The following is a 15,310-nucleotide window of genomic DNA, read 5'->3' as shown; positions in this document are numbered from 1 at the left end:
CCCCCAGTTAATCTTGAATTAACTACTGTGAAATAACTACTGTGATGGTGTTGGAAATACTAAAGGAAAAGTTTTAAAGTAAGGAATTAAAATGCATTTAATGATCAATAAAATGCTATTATTTGGACAGATAAGAAATGACATTTTTACAATAATACATAGGTCAATGTATCTAGAAGTTGAAACACTACAACTCAAGAGTAGAGCATTTGTTTAATCAAAATGCACTGAACATAAAGGGTTCACTGTGTATTCCAATACTGTTGACATAAAACATTCTTTCATGAATTCTATAGGTAGACAGGTTTACTTGGCAGAAATATAAACTAGGTGTCCTCTGAAAATGGTGACGGAGATTAAGTGACATGACAGTGGAGTAAAAGGAAACATAAATTCTTTTGAAAGACTTTAAAATCTGAGTATATTATAAATAAACCAACTTCAGATGTTGATAAAGAAGAGGGACAGGTATAGGAAACAACTAATAAATTATCTTAATTAAGAAGGGAAGGTTGACCATTGGAACCTTCTACCTCCTATGAAAGAATATGGTATTTAGGGCTAGACTGTATCCTGATAAATAATATGATCAGGTGTCCCTGCTTTATGGAGGTATCTGAAACAATCCATATTAATTAACATGATATAGTCTCTTCAGTCAGCATTAGTGATTTCTGACTCTATGACAATCTTTGCATCGGAAAAAAATCATAGATGTTTTAGTAAATTTATACTTTAGCACAGACCTTAGGCAGTAAATTCTTTTACTGGTTTCCCAGATTATGATGCCTTAAATCTGACACTATAAAACTAAGGCCTTAATATTCTTATAGCTCCATTCCTACACTTTGAAAGTTATTGTATATTTCATTCTTAATAAATGGCGAATTCGGTGAGACCCCTTCACTCCTTATCGAGAAGAGCTTACAGGCTTGCAACTTGACCTGCACAGTGCCGAGAATAGGCAATGTTTACAAATCTTCATTTCTTCCAAAGATCCTGATATCTTTTGCCATACTATAAACTTCCCTATGTGTTCAGCCTATTGATTTAAAAGAAAAGGCATCTTGTCTTTCAGAGTTCTGTGGTTCGACTGGATTCAGCTCCTCACACCTTCTGCTGCTCTTACGTTATGTCTCAGGCAATGGCCAACAGTTGTTGGCAGAACGAGTTGCGGAAATAAAAATGCAAGTAAACAATGAAGCACTACCTAATAGCAGCAGTAGAAGCAGCTAACCAAGGTCAGAACCATCTGAGTGAAGGCCCTATTAAGCACACGGCCTTGCGGAACTGAACAGGTCAGATGCCCATATAACAGCCCCTGTGTTGGCAAGGGTTGGCATCATGCCTTCTTTAGGCTGGACTGGGATGCTAGGAGAGCTGAACCTTACTCCCTCCCTCCCCATGTAGTCCAGGAGAGGTTTTCTCCACATGGCCTCTACACATAGCCTTTCCATGTGGTCTCTCCAGCAAGATCAAAGGACTTCTCACTTTGCAGCCCAGTGCTACCAATGCCTAGCCTTCAAAGGGAGAGGAAGGGGAAGCTATTGTTTTTGATGTTGTTGTTTTGTTTTCTTTTAACATAGTGCCAGAATTGGCACTGTTGCTGTGTTCAGTTGGTTTATGCGGTCATAAGCCAGCCTAAGGTCAATTCAAGGGCATGTACACTAAAAGCATTAGGGGCCATGCAGAGAACAGCTATCATACCTTATTCACTAAATCACAAGTATGATTTGCTGACTTCTTTCAGGTTTATATGCAAAGGTTACCTTCCCTGCAAGATAGTTTTTTCTCATCTTCACTATCACAGCCTCCCCTCCTAAACATGTTATATCAATAATCCCGTAGGCATTTGTCCCGCTAGAATATTTTCTCCATGAGAGTAGATTTGTCTTGCCTACTGCTGAATACCCAGTACATAGAAGCATACCTTACATAAAATAAGTAATTAGTAGTATGGGTTAAATGAATTAATCAGTAAATCTTACGTACCGCGCATATATGGATGTACATATATATTCTATCTATCTATCTACCTATCTATCTATCTACCTATCATCTATCCATCTATCTATCTGTTATCTATCTGTCTGCCCATCTCTATATCCCACTTGGAAAATGTAAATAAAATAACTTGGGTTTTACTTCAGTAGTGGTGCTGCTGTGAAGGGCAGAAGAGTACTCAGGATAATTTTTCAGTTTGGTGGCTGAATATGATTTTGAATATTATATGGTCTATGCAGTGCTTTATATTCTGGGTAGCTATATCAATCGTGTATCATAAGGATGGCTTTCTGATTCAGTTATTATCATCCATATAAACAGACTCCTGCTTTTACAGAACAAATTCCTCCATTATATGATGAAAGCGTTTGTTTGTTTGTTTGTTTTCCTGTGAATTTCTTTTTAGTAGCCACAAGGTTGATTCTGACTGAAGAAAGACATCAATACACAGAGTGAAAGGGGAAAAGTGTCCTTGATGGCAATGTACATATACTTGTAATCTTCCTATCTTGCAGGCCAATGGTGAAAAGAGGCTATTAATAAACAAGTTTATTTATAAGGACATTAGAAAATCAGAGTAGGGAAGAAGAAAATATTCCTTTACCATCTCCCAAGGAGAACAAATAAATAGAAAAATTATAGAGAAAAAGCAAACAACTCCTATGAGCACTTGTTTATCCTGTTTGCATATGGGCACCTATCCTAAAGATATCTATAGACATGACTGTGTCCCTGGACTCAGCTTTACTTAGGGATGTTAATTTCCTAAGCATCAGAGCTTAATTGATATGCTACATTTGGCTCTTTGCATTCATTTATTTGCTTAGTCTAACTCTTAGACTAATTATCTGACTAAACAGGCAAGAAGTTGTGTTCAGTCAGCCAAGTATCTAATACTGCCTTTGAGTGAATGCTGTTTAGAGTATCATGATACAGATTTTGAAATAGATTGATGTTAAAAAAAATACTTAACCATAAATATCTTTAAGGATAATGACAAATAATTAAATATATTTCATGAACCATATTCTAAATAAAGTTGATATCCACTTAACATTTTTCAGTTTCTGATAGCTCTCAATCCAAAGGAAAAAACAAAAAACAAAAAACAAAAACACTATACTTTGAACTCTCCGACAAATCAGCAAATACAAGCCCAAATCTTGTAACAAGATTTTAAACACACACACATACACACACACACACAAATATATATATACACACACACAAGTATATGCTATACTTAACGTACACATTTGTATATGTCAGGGATAATATATGATAATCTTTAATTTCACATTTATTATTATTATTTTTAATTTTTATTTATTTTTGAGAGAGAGAGCATTAGTGGGGGAGGGGCAGACAGAGAGAGGGAGACCCATATCTGAAGGAAGCTCCAGGCTCTGAGCTGTCAGCACAGAGCTCGATGGGGGGCTTGAACCCATGAACTGTGAGATCATGATCTGAGCCCAAGTGGGTAGCTTAACCAACTGAGCTACCCAGGCAGCCCCCTCATTTCACATTTAAACTATTGCCTTTAATAACATTCCCTGAACTGAGGTTAATGTTATATTTCTACATTGATTTGAAAATATATTTTAAATGTTTACATATATGTATATTATATCTAATTTTAATACCAGTTTACACAAATACATATTATCTTTATCATAATACATTTGAACGCTACATGTGCTATAATGAACGACAGTGAGAAAGGAAGAACAGGGATGAACTCAGACTTTTGGCCAAAGTTTAAGGAAGATGTGTTTCAAATTTATTTCAAGATATTCAAACTATTAAATTCCAATAATTTTTTGGAGATATGTGGAATTATTTTTCTAGGGCAAGAAAAGGATAGGAGTTAAAAGGAAAATTTTTATAATATATAAAATTGATTCTTTTTAAAAAATTGATTTTTCAGTGAACCCACTTAGCAAACATACTGAACTTAAAATTGTCAAACCAAATCTGATAATTGGTTTTTTAGTTCTTAGGATCAATGAAATATACATTGAATGAAAGACAAAACCATGAGAAAAAAATACATATGCTATATGATATTACAGACTATTACATATATGCTGCACAGTAAATATAGCATATGAAAATACTATTCATACACAGTGCAAACTGATCACACGGACTTGAAATTTTTAAACTAGTCAAAGCTACTATTATTATTGAGTTTATAAAAATGTATCTAGACATAAATCCCTTCTACAAAATAAAAGCTATATAGTTAATGAAAGAAAGACTGAAAATATACAACGTGTTCAAAAGTTTAGGTCTTAAATAAAAATGAACACATGAGTCAGCTCAGGCCAAATCCTGAGAGTGGAGTCTTTCTTCCTTTGTTGTTTCCCAGTAGGCATGGAAAAATTCCTGGTGATCATGAGAAATCATTACGGAAATTCAACTATCAATTCACAAGCGTCAATAAAAGATCTAGTTTTATTTTATTTTTTTTTATTTCTATGAAACAAGATCTGTTCTCAAGGGATAAATGGGTTTGAGATATTGTTGCTTTTATGGAAATTGCAGCCATTCTATCATGACACTTCAAGGCAGTATTTCTTACATTCGTATTTATCTTTGAATCTAAAGATCTTTCCAGGTTTGTAAGTGATAGATAAGAATCTTTCCAAATTTAATCAGTGAAATTCTCATACTATACTAGAATGTACCTGACTGTATAGTTTTGATGTATTGCCGAAGAAAAGAAAGATATATACCCCAGTTTGGTTTAATATGCCTTTTCTGAAGAGCATTCGAATTGGCTGGAAACTGTTTTGACGTGTACTTGAAGACTATAAATGCTTCAAATGACAGCTTTTAATCAAGGTGATAAATAACAAAGGTCTGTAAATGCTATCAAATAATTTCTAAAAACGAAAAGTAATTTTCCACTCCCACTGCTAGCAAATTTGTCAACCACAGTTTGGTAGAATCAAAACATCTGCTCTTCGAAGCGACGTAAACTCTCTCAGTAAAATGATGCATTATTTTGTTTTCAGGTAGACATTCATCTCATTCATAATTTGGTATGTTTATGAAGCACGAAGATAAGTTCCTGATTTAAACTTTTGTGCAGTTAAAGACAGAAGTTTTGTTGATTAAAGTTTGAGCTTTGATACTACTCTCTGTCTTCTTTTCATGCAGTTTTTTCTCGCTGTGCTATGGAAGAACGGGTATCTTTTGTTCCTTCTTTTCCATTTCCTTAGTTTTTATTTTGAGGTTTAAAAGGTTAACACATGTAAAGAATATAAAACATTGAATTAGAATGTAATATGCATTTAATAGTTCTTAGGTATTATTGTAAAGAATTACATTAAGCATTAATGCATTTTAATTTTATAATTTAAAACATACATATATATATCTTTAAAATTTTTTATTTATTTATTTTTAGAGACAGAGAGAGAGAGAACATCAGAGGGTGAGGAACAGAGAGAGAGAGGGAGAGAGAGAGAATCCCAAGCAGGATCCTCATGGATAAGGGCTCGGTCCCATGAACCCTGCGGTCATGACCTGAGCTGAAATCAAGAGTCACATGCTTAACTAAGTTACCCAGGTGCTTCTATATAGTTTTTGGTAACTCATGATTTTAGCATACAGTATTGATCATGATCTTGGAAGCACCCACTGTGTGCCAGGTGCTGGGTATATGGTGGGAACTGGAGCACAGAGTAAGTACACCATGGATGCAATGAGGAATAAAACACAATTGTATATCTTAAAGAACTTATTTAGTAAGAGAGATGGATGTTTAAGTGGTATCTTAAATGTCATTATTTTGCTTGCATTCTAAAAAGGCTTCCTGGAGAAAATGGTTTGGAGATTGAGAGGAAGATCATTCTAGATAGGAAGAACAATCAGAAAAAAAAAAAATTATGAAGATAAGAACACAGAAGCACCTGGGTGGCTCAGTCAGTCGAATGTCCGACTTTGGCTCAGGTCATGCTCTCATGATTCGTGGGTTGGAGCCCCGTGTCGGGCTCTGTGCTGACAGCTCAGAGCCTGCTTCAGATTTTGTGTCTCCCTCTCTCTCTGCCCCTCCCCCGCTCACGCTCTGTCTCTCCCTATCTCTCAAAAATAAAACAAAACATTAAAAAAAAAAAAATATATATATATATATATATATATATGAGAATAAACAACAATGTAAATTCTGGTATTTCTGGAGTATTCAGTGTATGGTGTGATATGATGGGGCATGGATAAGAAATTATTTTGGGACAGCCTGGCAAGGCCATGCTTAGGGCCTTTGTATTTATTGTTTTCTTTTACCACAATGTTCTTCATCCAGCTATCTTTCAGCTCCTATGGATGGCTGCTAATTCATTACCATTTTAGAAAGCCCTATCCCAGGGGCGCCTGGGTGGCGCAGTCGGTTAGGTGTCCGACTTCAGCCAGGTCACGATCTCGCGGTCCGTGAGTTCGAGCCCCGCGTCGGGCTCTGGGCTGATGGCTCGGAGCCTGGAGCCTGTTTCCAATTCTGTGTCTCCCTCTCTCTCTGCCCCTTCCCTGTTCATGCTCTGTCTCTCTCTGTCCCCAAAATAAATAAACTTTGAAAAAAAAAATTAAAAAAAAAAAAAAGAAAAAAAAAGAAAGCCCTATCCTGATCACCTCTTATAATAGAAAGTCTTTACCTCCTACTCCTTGCTTTTGTTTTTTATTCTCCTCCTGCTTCATTATTTTACAGGCTCTTAAAACCATTAAGAATATTATGTACTTACCCACTTATTTGTTTTATTGTCTGCATTGCTCATCTAATACCCATTCCATTAAGGAAGCAACTTTGTTTTGTTGATTGCAGTATTGTCTGTACCTTAAGCAGCACCTGGCAAATAACAGATATTCACGAAAATGTTTCCTTTTGCTAACAATTTTCCTCATGTATTTATTAATCAAAATATAAGTAAACCTGCATCATTACCTGTTTTAGTGGATACCTCTTCTCCTTTCCCATTTACTTTTTACACAATTTGCATTTTCTTTCCCTGATTAAAAGTTCCTTTAGCACAATTGTCTCATGTTGTTTACAGTTGAATTCTGAGCATATAAATGGAATATAATAAGTACTTATATAGAGAGAGAATATAGAAATATTCTCTAACCATCATTCCAATGCTTTCATTGTAGACGCTTCTTCATCTGAGTCTGTATTTTATATGTCTATGCTTCTGCCCAGTCATTCCGTGCACTCTTTATAGACTCTTCTGAAAATCCTCTAAATTTTGGGGTTTTTCACGATCACATTCTAAGCCCCTTCCTGTTCTAATACTCTCCCTAAGTCTTTTCATTAATTGTAATTCTGTTGCAATATATCTTAGGATGTCTTTTTTCTTAATTTAACTTTTTATTTATTTTTGAGAGACAGACAGAGTATGAGTGGGGAGAGGCAGAGAGAGAGGGAGACACAAAATTCAAAGAGGCTGAGCTGTCAGCACAGAACTCAACCCGAGGCTCAAACTCAGGAACCATGAGATCATCATTTGAGCTGTAGTTGGATGCTTAACTGACTGAGCCATCCAGGCAATCCTGTGTTAAGATATCTTTAAAAAGCATTGTCAATTTAAAAGAATATTGATTTTGATTCATGCCTCAGTTTTTCATATGAATTTAAGATACTTTTAAGAATTGTAAGTGGGAATATCTATGCTTACCTTTAGTAGAACATTATCAGCTACTACCACAACCTCAACAACATAAATAAATAAGACATTCCTTATCATACTGCCCTTTCAACAACAGTTCAACATCCATCCACTGACAAAGTACTTTTGTGAGAGTTGTGGGTTCCAGCACCATACACGGAGGAACCAGGGAGAGGTATTGCCTACCCATGTGTCAGATAACAGGCATACAGACCTCACCCTAGGCTGTGGACCCTATAGTGGCCCTTCTTAGCCATAGCCAGGAGCTTCTGGAGAACAGGGTCTCGAATAATCACCCATGAACAAGAGAGGCTTTCTAGAAGTCTAGGTTTCTAACAGAGAAGTTCCAGTTCACTGTATTAGCAGAATGAATGAAAGAATGAATGAATGAATGAATTTGGATGCATTGGAGACAGTGAGAAGCAGTTTGACCTAACCTGCATCATAAACAACCAAAGCAAAAGTAAACAACTCAACAACTCAAACTAAAAACTAAACTAAACTAAACTAAACTAAACTAAACTAAACTAAACTAAAACAATTCAAACTAAAAATCTACGCAGCAAAAGGAATGATCAACAAAATGAAAAGGCATCCTATGGAAAGAAAGAAAATAATTGCAAATCATATATATCTAAGGGGTTGATATCCAAAATACATAAGGAACTCATACCACTCACTAGCAAAAAATCAAACCATCTGTTTTAAATTGAATAGGCATTTTTCTAAAGAAAACATGCAAATGGCCAACAGGTACATGAAAGTATATGCAACATCATCAGGGAAATGTAAATCAGCACCACAATGAGATACCACCTCACACCTTAGAATGGCTATTATCCAAAAGTCAAGCGATAAGTGTTGGTGAAGATATAAAAAAAAAAGATTGTGCACTTATGGAAATGTAAACTAATACAGTCACTGTAGAAAACAGTATGGAGATTACTCAAAAAAGTTAAAAACAGTACTAACATATTACACAGCAATCACATTTCTGGGTGTATAGCTGAAGGAAATGAAATCAGGATCTCAAAGAGATACCCGCAATACTCTTTTCATTGTAGCATCATTCACAATAGCCACGATATGGTGACAACCAAATTTCAGTTGACAGATGAATGGATAAAGAAAATATGATGTGTGTGTGTGTGTGTGTATGTGTGTGTGTGTGTGTGTGTGTGTGTGTGTGTATAATGGAATATTATTCAGCCGTAAAAGAAAAATCTTGACAAATGTGGCAACATGAATGAACCTAGAGGACATTATGATAAGTAAAATAGCCAGACAGAGAGTCACAAATACTGTATTTTATCACTATATGTGGGGAAAAAAATTGAAGTCATAAAAATAGGGAGTAGAATTGTATTTTCCAGGAGCTGGGGCTTGAGGAAATTGAGGACACGTCAGTCAAAGACTACAAACTTCTATCCTGGTCAAGCAACCAGACAATAAAAAGTTACAAATATCATCCAAGTTGATGAGAAGAAGTAAAACTTTCACTATTTGCAGATTACATGATACTACATATAGAAAACTCTAAAGACTTCATCAAAAAACTAGTAGAATGAATAAATGAATTCAGTAAAGTCACAGGATACAAAATAAATATACAGAAATCAGTTGCACTTCCATATACTTATAATGATGCAGCAGAAAGAGAAATTAAGAAAAAAAATCCCAGAAAGCAGCACAAAGGAATGGAAAGACATTCCATGTTCATGGAATGGAAGAACAAATATTGTTAAAATGTCTATACAACCCAAAGGAATCTACAGATTTAATTCTATCCCCATCAAAACACCAACAGCATTTTTCAAAGAACTAGAACAAACAATAATAAAATTTGTGTAGAACTACCAAAGACCTGGCATAGCGTAATCAATCTTGAAAAAGAAAAACAAACTGAAGGCTTTGGAATCTAGACTTAAAGTTATATTACAAAGACATAGTAATCAAAACAGTGTGGTACTGGCACAAAAATTGAAAGATTGATCAATGGAACAAAATAGGAAATCCAGAAATAAATCCACAATTACATGGTCAATTAATCTGCACCAAAGGAGGAAAGAATATCCAGTAGGAAAAAGACAAGCTCTTCAATGAATGGTGCTGGAGAAACTGGACAGCAACATGCAAAAGAATGAAACTGGACCACTTTCTTACACCATACACAAAAACCAACTCAAAATGGATTAGAGACCTAAATGTGAGACCTAAAACCATAAAAAACCCTAGAAAGTATCACATGTAGTAATATCTCTGACATTGGCCTTAGAAACATTGTTTCTGGATATGTCTCCTGAGGCAAGGGAAACAAAAGCAAAAACAAACTATTGGGCCTATATCAAAATAAAAACCTTCTTAATAGCAAAAGAAATGATCGACAAAACTAAATGGTAACTACCAAAAGGAGAATATATTTGCCAATGACATATTAAATAAAGGGTTAGTATCTAAACTATATAAAGAACTGATAAAATTCAACACCCAAAAAACAAATAATCCAATTCAAAATGGGAAGAAGATATCAATAGACATTTCTCCAAAGAAGACATACAGGTGGCCAACAGACACATGAAAGATGCTCAACATCACTCATCATCAGGGAAATGCAAATCAAAACCACCATGAGATATCACTTCACATGTGTGAGAAGGGCTGACATGAAAAACACAAGAAGCAACAAGGATTGGGGAGGATGTGATGATAAGGGAACCCTCTTGTACTGTTGGTGACAATGTAAACTGGTGCAGCCAGTGTGGAAACCAGTTTGGAGGTTTTTCAAAAGTTAAAAATAGAACTACTCTCTCTATGATCCAGGAATTGCACTACTATTTATCCCCAAAATACAAAAACACTAATTCAAAGGGATACATGCACTCTTTTGTTTATTGCAGCATTATTTACAATAGCCAAACTATGGAAGCAGCCCAATATCCACTGATAGATAAATGGACAAAGAAGATGTGGTATATGTGTATGTATATCCACATACATATACATATACATATACATTTACAATACAATTAAATAGTAATTAAATAAAGACATGAAAACTTGCCATTTGCAACAACATGGATGGAGTTAGAGAGTGTAATGCTAAGTCAAATACGTCAGTTAGAGGAATCCAAATACTGTATGATTTCACTCATATGTGGGATTTAAGAAACAAAACAAATGAGCCAATTGGGGGGGGGGGAGAGAGACAGACCAAGAAACAGACTCTTAACTATAGAGAACAAACAGATGTTTACTTAGAGGGGAGGTGGGTGGGAGGATGGGTGAAATAGGTGATGGGGGATTAAGAAATATACTTATCATGATGAGCACTGAGTAATGTATAGAATTGTTGAATTACTGGGGCGCCTGGGTGGCTCAGTCGGTTGAGCGGCCAACTTCGGCTCCGGTCATGATCTCACAGTCCGTGAGTTCGAGCCCCACGTCGGGCTCTGTGCTGACCGCTCAGAGCCTGGAGCCTGTTTCAGATTCCGTGTCTCCCTCTCTCTCTGCCCCTCCCCTACTCATGCTCTGTCTCTCTCTGTCTCAGAAATAAATAAACATTAAAAAAAAAAAACTTTAAAAAAAATAAAGAATTGTTGAATTACTGTATTGTACACCTAAAATTTATATAACACTATGGGTAACTATACTGGAATTAAAATTAAAAAATAAAAAAAAGGTAAAAACTTCCAATGTAAGATGAATAAGTTTTGTGGATCTAATGTACAGTATGTTAACAATGTTAACAATACTGCATTACATACCTGAAAGTAGCTATAGAGTAGATTTGAAATATTTTCACAAAAAAATGGTAATTATGTAAGGCGATGAAGGTGCTAACTAACCCTAATGTGGTAATAATTTTGCAATAATAAATATATCAAATCATAACACCATATGCCTTAAACCTATGTCATGTTAATTATATCTCAGTAAGTTGGAAAAAGTTATCAACTTATCATATAAGTTGACATGTGCCTTTGCTCTAAACTTAGTGAAATCTATACTTCAAAGAAATAGTAATTATATCATGAAATATAATATATATTTACAATAATATAAATACAATACATTACATATACCGTGTCATAACGTAGCTGTATCAACCATTTGATATTTTGTATGCCAATTATACCTATTCCAAAATTTGTTCTAATCGGAGAGAGGAAAAAAAGAATTTAATGTTTTTTTAATGTTAATTTATTTCAGAGAGAGAGAGAGACAGCACATGAGCAGGGGAAGAGCAGAGAGAGAGGGAGACACAGAATCTGAAGCAGGCTCCAGGCTCTGAGCTGTCAGCAACAGAGCCAATGCTAGGGCTCGAGCTCATGAACTGTGAGATCATGACCCGAGCTGAAGTTGGACGCTTAACCGACTGAGCCGGCCAGGCGTCCCAGGGGAGCGGAAAAATTTTAATAAAATATGGAGCACCTTAATGCTCATATTAAAGTGCACTGGTTATGCTCTGCCCTCTTTAAGTGTATGCCTAAGAAACGCTTTTTTTCCTCTCCTTGTCTCTGACACAGTTTGTGTTTCCCTCTCTTCAAAAATATGCTCCCTATATTGAGAAATCATTTATTCATTTATATTAATCACTATTTTCTTCTTCTACACTAATTTTATCCATATCTATAGTTTCAAAATGAAATTTTGTTATCATAATGGTAATGGCCACAACCTGGAGCTTACTACGCCTGTGTTCCAGAGTCTATTATAAGGATCTCATAGATATTAACTCTTTCAGTCCTCACAACAACTGCATGAGGTTGCTACAGATGGAGAAACTCAGGCAAGAAAGATTATGTAATTTTTAAAATATCACCTAGGTCATTAAGTAGAATCAGGTATTACACTAAACCATGTGTTTTTGACCTCCACAGCAAACCACCTCTCCGCATGATGTGTGCTATTCACATAATTTTGGCTTCTACTACAAAATAAACTCATTATTTATTAGTGCATAATTTACCTAATTCCTGAGATACAGACCAGGAAAAACTTGTCTGTGAGGTTGCAGAGATGAATATAGAGAAATGTAGCTACTCTCTGGAAAAAATGGGAAATGCTATGCTCAGGAGGTTAATTATCTCAAACCAAGAGCTTTCAGTATACTCTAGAAGCATCAAGAAAGAAATAGTAGATTAGTACTGATAAAAAAAAAAATCCCAGTCTTTTATGGGAAGCACTGCTATATTGGCCCTAATAAAAAAAAAAGAATCAGAAGTAATCATGTTTCGGATGCTTAAAATTTTCAGGTTTCAGCATATTAAGAATTCAGTCAAATAAGACCTAAAAAAAAACTTTAGAATTACACTGGGTGAAAGGATGACTCATGAAAATGGACCACAGTTTAAGAGAAACAAGTCTCTATTTTTAAATGCATTTTTCTTAGAAATGTAGTTATGCTTAATTAGAGTATATTTTTACTGTTCTAAAGCTAAAGTTTGATTAGAAAGAATAATGCCTCATTTCAATAAACTATGGATATGTTTACATGTTCTATCCAAGTCAGCTGCTTTGTGATAGTAAACTAAAAATATGTATGATTCCTAAGGTGCAGTGAAGGCTTTGCTCTTCTGTCCTTAGAAGCCTTCTTCCCAATGTTAACAAAGCAAAACAACTGTCTTCATACATTGCTTTAAAGGCAACTTACCAGTATTAGAAGTTTATTTCTATCATATGAATTTTTACTGCCCATGTTTTAAACTTTCATGGCCTTCAACATAAAGTTTTACACCCTGTGGATAGCTACAAATTCAAACATAAATTGTAATAAGGAAATTGTTAATCTAAGCTACTAGAAATGGTGAAATGCTACCCCATTGAGGGTTCTAATCATTTTTGGCTTTTTTTTTCTTTTTCTTTCCTTCCCAGTTTCCTTTCTAATATTCTTAAATTACAAAGTAATACGTGCAGAATATGTAGGATAGTAGCATATAGAGAAAATAGTCACCACTAGGCAAAACATGATCAAAATTAGTGCATTTTCATCTAGTCTTTACATTCTTTACAATTACTTTTATAAATTATATCAAATGTTGTATCTCTATATTTTTAAAAACACCATAATCTAAGCACTTTATATTCTGAAAAAATTATTTCTAAGTAGTAAAATGGCAATAAGTATCAGCTTAATCCAAGAAGTTAGAAGAAATCTGTATTAGAGATGCATAAACAATTAGTAAAAGGAAATAATTTCTGTTCTGAAGTAAGTTTTCTCTTGTTCAAAAAATATACAAAATGAGGAAAAGGTAATTAATTAACCATAATCTCAAATTCTGAAACCAGTAATTTAAAATGAACACATTTTCATTGTTTCATCTATTTTCTATAACTAACAATCTAGAATAAAAATAATTTGTATTTTGTATATATCATGTATCTATATCTATGTCTCCCTTTCTCACGTATCCTGTGCACTATTTAGAAAGTTCATCTCAAAATGAGTTCTCATTTAAAATATGTTTCTCTCAACATTATATCATCTTTCAGTTTTGTTAAATTTTGCAATTCAATTCTAAGTGTATTCTGCAAAAAAATGCTGTTGGTATTTTGATGGAGAGTCCATTAAATAGGCAGATTGCTTTGGATAGTATGGGCATTTTGGCAATATTTACTGTCCCTATCCATGAGCATGGAATGCCTTTTCATTTGTTCCATTTGTCAATTTCTTTCATCAATGTTTTACATTTTTCAGAGTACAGATCTTTTACCCTTGCGGTTAAGTTTACTCCTGGGTATCTTACTATTTTTCATGCAATTGTAAATAGGATTTTTAAAAATATTTATCTATCTATCTATCTATCTATCTATTTAGAGAGTGGAAAGGAGAACACAAGCAGGGGAAGGGTAGAGAGAGAAAGAGAATCCCAAACAGGGTCCATGCTGTCAGCACAGAGCCCAATGTGGGGCTGATCTCATGAACCAGGAGATCATGACCTGAGCCAAAATCAAGAGCTTGACACTTAACTGACTAAGCCACCAGGTGCCCCTCCATATGATTGTGTTCTTAATTTCTCTTTCTGCTACTTCATTATTGATGTATAGAAATGCAACTGATTTCTGTAGATTGTTTTTGTATCCTGTGACTTTGCTGAATTCATTTATCCAGCCTTCTAGTTTTTTGGTGGAGTCTTTAGTTTTCTTTATGTATATTATCATGTCATTTTATGAAGGTGACTTCTTTGTTCACTTTTATAGTTTTCAGTATTAATTATATTGTAAGTTTGTAATTTTCTGTTGATGCATTTTGTAGTCATCAGATTTGGTAATATTCTATTCATTTTTTTATTTTTTCTACTTCTTAGAAATGTAAATAGAATATTTAAAAAGGATTTTCCTATTTCTCTTTTAGCTTTTGCTTTCTTATTTCCCTCCAGAATATTTATACATTTATATTATTTGTGTATTATGAATACATCACAGTCTTTTCATATTTGGTCCCATTCATCTGTAGAATTTAAGAGGGAACCAAGAGGACATTATGCTAAGTGACATAAACAAAGCAGATAAGGACACATTCTGAATGATTCCATTTATACGAGGAATCTAAAATAGTCAAAGCCATAGAAACAGCATGTAGAATGGTAGTTGCCAGTGGTTGGGGAGATGGCCAAGATGGGGGGATGTTGGTCAAAGGGTAC

The sequence above is a fragment of the Herpailurus yagouaroundi genome, unplaced genomic scaffold (assembly GCF_014898765.1).
Source record: "Herpailurus yagouaroundi ecotype Mexico unplaced genomic scaffold, PumYag 28, whole genome shotgun sequence".
Taxonomy (NCBI): Eukaryota; Metazoa; Chordata; class Mammalia; order Carnivora; family Felidae; genus Herpailurus; species Herpailurus yagouaroundi.
This window is presented reverse-complemented; position numbering follows the sequence as displayed.